Source organism: Panthera tigris, chromosome A1, assembly GCF_018350195.1.
Source record: "Panthera tigris isolate Pti1 chromosome A1, P.tigris_Pti1_mat1.1, whole genome shotgun sequence".
Lineage (NCBI taxonomy): Eukaryota > Metazoa > Chordata > Mammalia > Carnivora > Felidae > Panthera > Panthera tigris.
This window is the reverse complement of record NC_056660.1, coordinates 213,750,449-213,756,584: the sequence shown is the minus strand read 5'-3', so window position 1 is coordinate 213,756,584 and position 6,136 is coordinate 213,750,449.

The window sequence follows — 6,136 nt, the reverse complement described above, 5'->3', positions numbered from 1 at the left end:
AAGTAGTGGACTATTAACACATAGAACAGTATGTATGAATTTCAAAATAATTATGCTGAATGAAAAAAGACAAAGTACATAATGATGGTGTATTATGTTTCTAGTTATGTAAGTTTCTATAATATGCAAACTAAACTAATCTATAGTGGTAGCTGATCAGTGGTTGCCCCAGTACTTAGGAAATGGGGAGAGGAGGCAGAGAGAAATTGCAAAAGAACATAAGCAAGTTTTTGAGGCAATACATACTGATTATCTTTATTATAATGATAGTTTTGTGGATGTAAACATAGCAAAATTTATCAGATGGTGCACTATAAATATGTGTGGTTTATTGCATGTCACAATTATGTTTACAAAGCTGTTAAAAATTACTGGTTATACCTCAACTAGTACTCACATCTGCCAAAATATTTTAAGTACAACAACTGTTTTCTTTCTTTTCAAATGTTTGCTTCTGTGTCCAAAGTTTACTCATAGTAATAACTGACTGATAATTTACTCAAAACCTTGTATTCTAATTTAAAAAAATCACCAAAAAAGAAATTATATAAACTTTGAGTTTGGGAAAATAACACATTCCAGTAGAGTCAAAGCATTTGCTATATTTCCACATTTAACACTAGGTCTGTAACCTCAGGGTCTATGTTTAATCAACACTAAACTCTGCTGAGTCTCAAAATAGTCTTCAGATATGCTCTTTTTCATCAGCCTCACTAACCCACTTACCTCCTTAACCTGGATGCATTTTGATTGTCCTCTAACAAGTGTGGTCTTCTCGGTACATCTGTGTTCCTCTAAAACCCAGCGGTATGCCTACTGGTTAATGGTGCCCAGTCATCAAGTGAGCAGATGTGGCATAAGGTAGAACTCTATGAATCTTAGTTTGTCTCTTTTAAACAAGATGATTTGCGGCCTGGCCATACTTCTCTAAGCTTCAATTTCATCATTTTTAAACACAGTATAAGCGTACTGAACTCAGAGTTTTTCTTGAGAGTACTTGTGATGACATATGTAAAGCAATTCACGCAGTACCTGACATATGGTAAGTTTCTCAACATGTGAATGTTTATAAATTATTATCATTATTTTGACCTATAATTAAAGCAAGTGTTAAAAGATGTGACATCATAATATAGAACCTTAGAACCAAAAAGAAATTATGAATATAATGCCATGATTTTTCACTAGGTTGTGCTTCTGGAGGTTTTTTTTTTTTTTTTTTTTCATCAAGTAAGTATGAACATTAAAACACTGGTGAAAAGGTTAGCTTCATAGAACAGATTTTAAAACTTTAAAAAAGGAAGTAAAAATTACACACTCTACAAACCATGAACTCAGCATTCCCCAAAGTGTACTTGGTGAAAATATAATCCTACAAAATACCCTGTGAAAAAAGGAGTCCTATGGTCAAATAAACTTGGAGAATATTGCATATCCTATGTTCCTTTGGGGAATTCACAATACAAATGGTATAGTAAAGAGCCTGGGAAGTCCTGCAGTTAAAAAAAATGTGTTTCACTTTGTTTGACCCAGTGTTTTCCAAACCTTCCTGAACATAGAACCCTGCTTTCAAATAAAATCAATGAATATTCCTCTTTGGGAAAAGTTGCCTTATTATTATAACTTTTAATTCTTCTATTTTTTGTTTTTCTATTATGAGACAAAGAGTGAAAACACTGCTCTCAACTGTCAACAGTCCCTGATCTTGTAAACAGATTTTCAGAATCTGGTTAAGTCCCTGTAGCCTCCATCACAGTGGCAGCTGCCTGCTACCTCAGTGTCTTCCTTGCTTGGCTACCGAAGTAATTCCCCAGAGGTGTCTACCTCTCTTATATTCTTCTCACTTCCAACTGACATGACAGAATTCAGAACAGGAAGAAAATTCAGTGTCACCTGCATCTATACCACAACAATAGGGATCCCATTGATTGTCTTTTTCTAATCAGAGGAGAGTAATTCTTTCTCCTTTAGAAAAGTAATTTATCTAATTTCCAGTCACTCCATTAGTGATCATTAACTTGAAATCTGCAATACTAGGTTCAAGGGAACTCAGAATTACTACAGCAGGTTGTATCAGTTACCTATTGTTATGTTAATGTGTATCATACCACCCCACAACTCAGAACCTTAAAACAGTAAGTATACCTTACTAATCACAGATCTGTGTGGATCAGCTGGGCAGTGCTGACTTCTCCTAGGCTCACGTACAGACCTACTATTAGCTGTATTGGAGTAGGTCATTCTTCTAATGTTGGCTGATCAAATGTTTGGTGGCTGCTAGGTCTTGGCCGGTTTAGCTCTTTATATATTTGTCACATCCTTCCAGCAAATTAGCCCAGGATGTTCATATGATGAGACAGAGGTAAAAGAAAAAGAAAGTAGAAGTGGGCAAGCCCTCTTTAAGGCTAGGCTAAGAACTGACTCACAATTATTTATGCTGTATTTTACTTGCAAAACAAAATTAGAAAGCCTACCAACATTCAAGCAACAGTGAAATCAACTCCACCTCTTGATGAGAGGATCTCAAAGTCATATTGAAAGAGTGTGGTTTCAGGGAGGGGTGAAGGATTGGGGCCATGGTTACTAATAGCTACTGGTCTTCCATCCTTTGGCCTCAATTCCATATGCTTCTCACATGCAAACCACACTTGCCCCTCCCCCTCCCACAGTGCCCCCAAGTTTCTTCCAATTACCGTATTGTCCTCAAAGTCCAGCATCTTATGGTCTATATCAAGTCTACATAAGGCTCTCCAGACGTGGCACATTTTGATTAGAGACTTCTGAACCAGAAAGACAAGTTATTTATTTTTAACCATTTCCATCCAGCCTATAGTAGTGAGAAGAACAGGAAAAATACAATAGTGACAAGGACAGAAAAATTGCATTAAACTGCACGGTCATTCAAAAGGCAAGAATGGGAGGCATACAGAACTCCCTGAAATCTAACTGGGTAAATGTTGCCAGGTGCCCTGATACGAGAGAAAAGAATGTTCCCAGATTTGGCCTCCATTCTGCCCCTAGGAGAGGCTTCCTCGTCCATTCTTCACAGCCACTGGGACCTCCTTCCTATTCCATCTCTCACGTCATCCATTCTGAATAAATCAGGGAGACTTATATCCTCTGCCCCCCATGGGCCTTCTCTTCTTAGGAGGATGGGGACTCAGAAGTTTTTTTGCATTGTGAACAATCCCTGTATCTTTGAAGCCAGGATGAAGAAGCCACTTTTGCCTACACAACTCCTGAGAACATTCTTATGGGCTTTCAAATAATGTGATTTGTGTCTATTGCACTCAACAAATTCTTTTTAATCACACTCATTGGGGGAATATCAGATAATTGTGGGAGACGCTCCCTACCAGCCCTTTTGTCTACCTGAGGGGACCAGCTAAGCACTTCCTTAATTCCTTCAGAGGTCTTAACAAAGTGTCTTAAGCCATATTGATGATTTGATCTAAGCCCAGAGGCTATATTTTACTTTGATAATCTTTTCCTGGCTGGAGGACCAGAGATGAGAAACTGTTTTATTCTGTAGCCCATAAGTCTATCTCTTGTATTGCCTTCTAAATTCTACTTAGGAGCTAGTCAGGTTTTTCTTAGTTCATCACTTTCTTGCTGTACCACACACAATTAAGAAAATCTAGCTGACACTATCAACATTCTGCCTGGAGATATCCTTAGGCAAATCCAAAAGTTCATTAGATACATTTTCCATCTTCCAAGTTACTGCAGGCAACAGTTTTGTCAATTATTTTGTGATGACATTACCTGGATCATCATTTTTCCAGACTCCAGTTACAATTCCTTACCATGTCCCCAGTCCTTGTTAACAGTTTACTTACCATTTTCCAACCCCCACCTGCATCCTGTCTCAAAGTTAATGCCACCTATTTCAAGTTTCTGTTATGATAGCACCCTCTGTCAAGTATCAATTTCTATCTCAGCTATCTGCTGTCACATTCGATTTTATAATAAACTACCCCTAAACTTAATGTCTTAAAACAATAAAGATTTATCATTTGCTCACAAAGCTATAGATAGGTTGTGTGGTCCTTCTGGTCTTGACTAATAAGTCTGCAGTGAGCTATGAGTTGGGTTGAAGGTTCTGCTGATCTTCACTGGGGCTTCTCAGATCTGTGCAGTTGGTTGATTTTTGGCTACTCTTCTCCATGTACCTCTCACATCCCACCAATGTGCCAGCCCAAGCATGTTCTCATGGCAAAGCCAAAGTCAAAAAACAAACAAACAAGAAAAGAAAAAGAAAAACAGAAGCATTTGTGAGCCCCAGGGTCATAAATAGTGCACAGTCACTTCTGCTTCTTAAAATTAGTCAAAGTTCAGGGCGCCTGGGTGGCTCAGTCCGTTGAGCGGCCGACTTCGGCTCAGGTCATGACCTCACACTCCGTGAGTTCGAGCCCCACGTCAGGCTCTGTGCTGACAGCTCAGAGCCTGGAGCCTGCTTCATATTCTGTGTCTCCCTCTCTCTGACCCTCCCCTGTTCATGCTCTGTCTCTCCCTGTCTCAAAAATAAATAAACGTTAAAAAAAAAAAAATTAGTCAAAGTCCAGGCTAGTTTTAAGGTGAGGAGACACCATTGCTTAATGAGAAAAGTTGCAAACACAAATTGTAAAGCATGCTAATAAAGAGAGGAGTGAGAATTGGGTTCAGTTTTATAGTCCATCTACCATACAGGTAAACAGAACTTTGGTATCTTTTTCCTGATGTCTGTACTTTATTATAAGAACTAACTGTTGTGATCCTTCCTACTAAAAAAAAAAACAAAACAAAAAACAAAACAAATTGCCAGAGTAATATGATTCTGTTTTCTTTATTTGATACAGATCCACAAACATTTACATAGTTAAGTTGACACCATATGTATAGCTTCATGTCCTGCTTTTTTCATTTAATATCATGAACACTGAACCATCATTAAAAATTATTAAAACATTTAATGGCTTGTTCACAGCTTATGCCAATTTAAGCCTTCATTATCATTCTTCTATTATTGTCTGTCTATATGTTTTTGCCAACTTGATTTTTAAGGCCTGAGAGGTCATTTCAAGTCTTTCAATATTTCAGAATATTTTATTATAATTCTTACAATTGTGGGGCACCTGGGTGGCTCAGTCAGTTAAGCATCCGACTTCGACTCAGGTCATGATCCCACGGTCCGTGAGTTCGAGCCCCGCGTCGGGCTCTGTGCTGACAGCTCAGAGCCTGGAGCCTGCTTCGGATTCTGTGTCTCCCTCTCTCTCTGACCCTCCCCTGTTCATGCTCTGTCTCTCTCTGTCTCAAAAATAAATAAACATTAAAAAAAATTAAAAAAAATAATTCCTACAATTGAAAAAAATTATTTTGAAATTATTCTCTCTGAAATATAGAGAGTCACAGCAGACCTTCATTGTGTAATGTAACATTTTTCATAAAAATATCCTTCTCTTGGGGCGCCTGGGTGGCTCAGTCGGTTGAGCGGCCGACTTCGGCTCAGGTCATGATCTCACACTCCGTGAGTTCGAGCCCCGCGTCAGGCTCTGTGCTGACAGCTCAGAGCCTGGAGCCTGTTTCGGATTCTGTGTCTCCCTCTCTGACCCTCCCCCGTTCATGCTCTGTCTCTCTCTGTCTCAAAGATAAATAAACGTTAAAAATATCCTTCTCTGTCTCTCTCATTTTTTAAAAAAATTTCAATTCTGAAATTGGGAACATTTTATGTTATTTTTTTTAAAGCACGCTTGATTCCGGTACTCTGATCTTTATTCTGAATCATCCCCCTGCTAGTCTTTCTCCTAACACCCTGTCCTTCTCTTTTATAAACCCACCACAATTTTAATTACATATTATTTTGGTAAACTGCTTCAAATAGAACATGTTGCTCTATCTGAAAGAAGTGATAAACCAACTCTTTTTCCCTGACCCATTCCAGGCGCAAGATAATTAATACCTTCCTTCAGGACAGAACCCAGGCTGCTGATAAAATGAGGTTGAGTTAGGGTCTGAGCAGTTAGACACAAGTAACCCCATCCAGTCTCAGGTGATGGTGGGAAAAGTCCTGAAATCTGTAATGCCTAGAGCCACTGGGGCTACCAGTGTTCAGTGAAAGGTAGTAGATTAGTGATGCATGGAATATATGCCTGCAAGT